A 6,584-nucleotide genomic window follows, 5' to 3' on the forward strand; every position below is an offset into this window, starting at 1 on the left:
CCGAGGGTGTGGGGGACTACCCCAAAAAACATGAGTCTCCTGCACCTTATGGGAGAGTAGGAAAGTATGCACAATATTAATGCAACATACACTGCTCAAAAAAATAAAGGGAAGACTAAAATAACACATCCTAGATCTGAATTAATGAAATATTCTTATTAAATACTTTGTTCTTTACATAGTTGAATGTGCTGACACCAAAATCACACAAAAATTATGATTGGAAATCAAATTTATTAACCCATGGAGGTCTGGTTTTGGAGCCACACTCAAAATTAAAGTGGAAAAACACTACAGGCTGCTCCAACTTTGATGTAATGTCCTTAAAACAAGTCAAACTGAGGCTCAGTAGTGTGTGTGGCCTCCACGTGCCTGTATGACCTCCCTACAACGCCTGAGCATGCTCCTGATGAGGTGGCGGATGGACTCCTGAGGGATCTCCTCCCAGACGTGGACTAAAGCATCTGCCAACTCCTGGACAGTCTGTGGTGCAACGTGGCATTGGTGGATGGAGCGAGACATGATGTCCCAGATGTGCTCAATTGGATTCAGGTCTGGGGAACAGGCGGGCCAGTCCATAGCATCAATGCCTTCGTCTTGCAGGAACTGCTCACACACTTGAGCCACATGAGGTCTAGCATTGTCTTGCATTAGGAGGAACCCAGGGCCAACCTCACCAGCATATGGTCTCACAAGGGGTCTGAGGATCTCATCTTGGTACCTAATGGCAGTCAGGTTACCTCTAGCGAGCACATGGAGGGCTGTACGGCCCCCCAAAGAAATGCCACCCCACACCATTACTGACCCACTGCCAAACTGGTCATTCTGGAGATGTTGCAGGCAGCAGAACGTTCTCCTTGACGTCTCCAGACTCTGTCACGTCTGTCACATGTGCTCAGTGTGAACCTGCTTTCATCTGTGAAGAGTTTGTACAAACAAAAAGGAAGAGATTCCGCACAGAACAAGAAACTGTGACCCAAAGCACAAATGATAATTATTAATTATGAATTGATAAGTAAACCAATAATAATGCATATTCTGAAATATTCTCTTTAATTTGCCTTATTGGTGGTGCTCCCAAAGCCTAGTATATACATGTATGGACACAAAGACAGAAAAGAAAGGCTCTTTGTTGGGGCACTCTTATGAAATAACATATTTCAAATACCACATAAAAATTAACTTTTATTGTGCTTGCATAAAACAAGAGAGGTACACTAACATAAATATAAATAAACATATACATGAAACAAAAAAACTCGGATATAGCAACTATCATCCAAGTTGATAGGCGAAAATAATGCAATAGATCCAATCTGCATTCCACACAATGAGATGCATATGATCTCTTCTTCAATCCATGAGTATGGTACAGAAAGTTCTGTGCCAAGTGTTTGTCCTATTCTTCCGAATGGAAATAAACCTACGGCACCTGGTATTCCTAGGAGGTCTCCCATCCAAGTACTGGCCAGGCCTATTACTGTATCGCTTCCAAGATCAGACGAGATTGGGCAGATTCAGATAAGTATGGCTGTAGGTATATATCATTCGGTGAGGGTAAGGGTCCTCTTACACATGGTTTCCACAGTTTCATATGAAAAAATGTAGGACTATCACTCAATGGAGAGTCCAATTAGTAGTACATACATATGTTGAATAAAGTAATGCATAAGCATACCTTGTTCTTGGAATGGAAGAGTGTCATAAATAAATAAACATGCATTAAGAACGACATCGATATGTAATCCCCAATAATCCTAATAATTCACGGGAACAAAATCATCCCTGTGTATGATGATTTTTTATATTATGATGGGATCACATATTAAATCAAATATGTAGCATGTTGATAATCAATGCTGGTAGGGTGAAATGATATATCAAATATCACCACTTAATCACAGTTAGAATTAACAAAATAATCATATGACTCACATGCATTATACTGTGCAGTTGTATCATCTCATAGTGTCACTTACAATCATAATATGCTTTAAGGGTTAAGTGCATCACATTAACATATTGTACTGTATAAGGTCAGATGACTCTCTATTTCTTTTTATACTTCACGATGATAAGACGGTTAGCAATACACACCTTTCAACATCGGAAAAAAGCCTCTGACAATCTAACACATATATATGTAGTTCAAACATAGGGGAAAGGACAAATTGTAGAGAACAGCCGACCAAGATTCAATTAAATTGTGCACAGCATTCAATATGTCTTGTCCAAGCATATCATGCACAAAGTATAGTTTAACAATGCTGTGATCAGCAGTAGGTCTGACAATTGATTTATAGAATAACAGCTGTTTTTTTTAAAACCCCCATAAGTGATTTCCCACATAAGCCCTTAGCAATATGTGATCAATACAAATAAGTGACTCATTGGTAGCAAAAGAGATGGGATTGCTAAATTAAGCACTGTATCAGTGGAGCCATATATACAATACCAGCAGGTTCCAGATTTCCGGATCAACTGAACCTACACATGTCGTGTAGCAGATGGAATGAGCGAGGACGCGCGTTTCGCCTTGGTACAGGCTTGTTCACCTCACCATTGCTATATCCGAGTTTTTTTGTTTCATGTATATGTTTATTTATATTTATGTTAGTGTACCTCTCTTGTTTTATGCAAGCACAAAAAAAGTTAATTTTTATGTGGTATTTGAAATATGTTATTTCATAAGAGTGCCCCAACAAAGAGCCTTTCTTTTTTGTCTTTGTGTCCATTCATCTGTGAAGAGCACAGGGCACCAGTGGCGAATTTGCCAATCTTGGTGTTCTCTTGCAAATGCCAAAAGTCCTGCACGGTGTTGGGCTGTAAGCACAACCCCCACCTGTGGCCTCATACCACCCTCATGGAGTCTGTTTCTGACTGTTTGAGCAGACACATGTACATTTGTGGCCTGCTGGAGGTCATTTTGCAGGGCTCTGGCAGTGCTCCTCCTGTTCCTCCTTGCACAAAGGCGGAGGTAGCGGTCCTGCTGCTGGGTTGTTGCCCTCCTACGGCCTCCGCCACGTCTCCTGATGTACTGGCCTGTCTCTTGGTAGCGCCTCCATGCTCTGGACACTACGCTGACAGACACAGCAAACCTTCTTGCCACAGCTCCCATTGATGTGCCATCCTGGATGAGTTGCACTACCTGAGCCACTTGTGTGGGTTGTAGACTCCGTCTCATGCTACCACTAGAGTGAAAGCACCGCCAGCATTCAAAAGTGACCAAAACATCAGCCAAAAAGCATAGGAACTGAGAAGTGGTCTGTGGTCACCACCTGCAGAACCACTCCTTTATTGGGGGTGTCTTGCTAATTACCTATAATTTCCACCTGTTGTCTATTCCATTTGCACAACAGCATGTGAAATTGATTGTCAATCAATGTTGCTTCCTAAGTGGACAGTTTGATTTCACAGAAGTGTGAATGACTTGGAGTTACATTGTGTTGTTTAAGTGTTCCCTGTATTTTTTTGAGCAGTGTATATAGGGCCTGATTGAGAGGGGCACGCAATTTGAACACAATGCTGATGTCGCACTCATTTACCATATTCCTGGCCTCTCGTGCGACCAGGCTCCGGCAAGGCTGCGTGAAGCTCCAGACATCCGTCGCAGTGCTGGGATCGCAAATGCAGCAAGGAGTTGTCTGACACCTTGTGTGCGGCTCTGCAAATTTGTTGATCTCTGAATCAGGCCCAGAATGCAGAGGCACTGAAATTGGGCATTTCAGGGCTTACACTTTCAGACGCAGGCCTCCTACACCAGGGGGAGGCAGATAATACCATTTACATAGTATCGCCGCCGTGACTCCAGAAACAGACGCACCAGCAGACGCAGCAGTGCCCATCTATGAATAAGGCCCATAGCCTGTACGTGCTACTAATTCATATGTAATGCACAGAGAGAAATGTTGTGCTTCTTGTGTAGGCAGTGTTACTCTCATGAAATGAATCATGGACAAGCAATGATTATCATTAATCACAAATGTTGTTCGGCAGAGCCTGCTGGAGGGATTTATTTATCCAATATTGCGTGAGGTGTAAATTGTGGATGCTTGTTTCCTTTATTGACAGCAGTGACTACACCAAACATGAAATCTCAGCACTTTAGTAAAGGTATGATGATATTAACACATTTTGTTATATGAGTAGATGATTCAGACGGTGAATATTTAATGAAAAGAGATAAAAATATTTCATTTTAAGATGTTTTAAAAGGATGAAATAACATAAAATTACTGTAATTAATAATTTTTAATTAAGTGAGCACAAATCCTTGAAATTTCTTTTTAAATGGAAATGTCATGATTATTTGGTGCATAAAATATTCTTAAAGGTCATGTGTGACTACCGCATCATTAAGATAAAATGCTGCATCATTAAGATAAAATGCTAGCTTTCTCATTCTTCTTTCAAGTGGAACCCTAGTAGTTATTTTCTACTTATATCCCCAAATTCATAATAAGCATTTATTCACACATTTCAGTTTTCTGCAGTCACAAGGTGGAGAACAGCACTTTTTGTACACTACAATCCATGTCACTGTATCTTAAGGTGCGTACACACTGGGCGATAAAGTGGACGACTGAACGCTAACGATATCTTTATCATTCAGTCGTCCACTTTATCGTCCATTTTTAACCCCAAAAAGATAAACGATGACGACGACGAGCGTTCCCGCGGGTCGTTCGTCATCATCGTTCATCGGGCTGACATGCAGGCCAACCTGACGATCTCGTCAGGTTGCTGCATGTCAGGGGATGGGGGAGAGAGCCCGGCGCTGAACGATATCGTTAATGATATCGTTCAGCGGCTGTGCTCAATGTCATGAACGACATTGAGCACAGCCTGCCGGGGACAACACTACACGATATCGCTCAGGGAGCATATTGTGTAGTGTGTACCCACCATTACACTGTATCTGTATGGCCAAATTGGACAGAGGGCCTGAATCAGAGATGGACACTCTGAAAGAGCGCTTGCTCTGAATGAGGGCGTTTTGTTTACTTTTGGAGCGGCCTCCTGGCCGCTCGCATAGCTGTGGGTGACCACCCACAGCTATAGCGAGCGGCCAGGTTGATGGTCGCGATGGTCAAGACCATCGCGACCATCGGGCTTGCGACGACACCCTTGTGGTAGGGTCTCGTGGCCGCAAGCCCCAGAGAGCTTCTGGCTCTAATAGAGCCAGAAGCTCTCCCACTGACATCATTGGTGATGTCAGTGGGGCCGCCCACAAATGGCAGGCGTTCGCTTGGGAATGCCTACGTTTGTGAAGCCACCCCCTGGCCACGCCTACCAAACGGGGCGAGCTGTCAATCACCATCGACAGCTCGCCCCCTTTGGTTCAAGACCCGGAGCGACGGAGCACCCGGAGCTAGTCGGGTCTCACGCATGCGCACGATGGAGCTGGCTCCGTCATGCGCATGCCCAGTGGGCAAACATCGACCTGGTTGCGAGCGCTCAGCGCTCGCAACCGGGTCTGAATCAGGCCTAGAGCCTGGCCCTTCAGTTGTCAAATGGAACAGCTAGATTTAATGGAGCACCTCTAATGTGATTTGTCACTAACCACATTTAGGGACTGATTCAGCAAGGATCGTAGTTGCTTATACGCACGCAATCGGCCGATTATTTTGCACTGCACATGAATACGTGAACCAGATGCTGCGATTGGGACAGCGATAGCAGTGACCACACAGACCCATAGCAGAGTGATTGACAGGAAGTGCCATTTGTGGTTGGTGACGGGGTGGTGGTCGGGTGAACGCAGGCGTGCCAGTGCGTTTCAACGGCATTGCATGAGCATGCATAAATTATCCACTGTGATTGCAAACACAGCATTAGGCCTCATAGAGTGCGCTGAAGTAAGCAATTCCTGAGTAAGGTCTGACCTGCCTTAACTGTGTCTATGAATCCGATGTTACCGATTATTTTGCTATGTTGCCAAAGTATACGGATGTGAGTAAGGGGAAGTGGGCGTACTTATGTTAGGCTGCGATCGCAATGGGAATGCAGACATTTGCATATCACCACTAATATTAGTAACTGCGTTGCTTGCGTATAAGCAGAATAGTGATCCTTTACTGAATCAGGCCCATAGTCATAATCCAATGGCATTTTCTGCAGTTAATGAATGTTCTTTACTGATGTGGTGAGTTTTTGTTTTGTATGATTTTAAGAACCTTTGTCAGATCTGGAAAGATTGTTGAATCTCTAGGTCAATTCAATGGGTTTCTCTTATGGACTGGGTAGGCGCTTACTATGTCTGCCATATTGAGATCTGTGCATGTTGTATGGAAATTCAGCCTTGTGCTTTGTGTGAACTGGGCACATGACAGGGATTACAATAAGCTTACATTTATGGGCTCTTGTATCATATCCAGCATTTTAAATGCTGAGCACATCCATGGTATTACAAGAAACTGGCATTTATGGACTCATGTATCATATTGGTATATGATAATAACATCTACATTTTCAACAAGGATAAAATGAAAATTTTTATGATTATTTACAATTATACTGTGCATTTGCAGCCATCGGCCTGTGCATGTATCAGTGGAGCCCCATGTAGAGGGAATCGGTATGAA

The 6,584-nt window shown here is 43.4% G+C and overlaps 1 pseudogene; it reads right to left on the bottom strand.

The window, feature by feature from the left end:
* Nucleotides 1-1,420: 1,420 nt before the first annotated feature.
* Nucleotides 1,421-1,539, bottom strand: LOC148501518 (5S ribosomal RNA; annotated as a pseudogene).
* Between the last annotated feature and the right edge of the window lie 5,045 nt (nt 1,540-6,584).

Source organism: Taudactylus pleione, unplaced genomic scaffold (assembly GCF_031769625.1).
Source record: "Taudactylus pleione unplaced genomic scaffold, aTauple2 ptg000517l, whole genome shotgun sequence".
Lineage (NCBI taxonomy): Eukaryota > Metazoa > Chordata > Amphibia > Anura > Myobatrachidae > Taudactylus > Taudactylus pleione.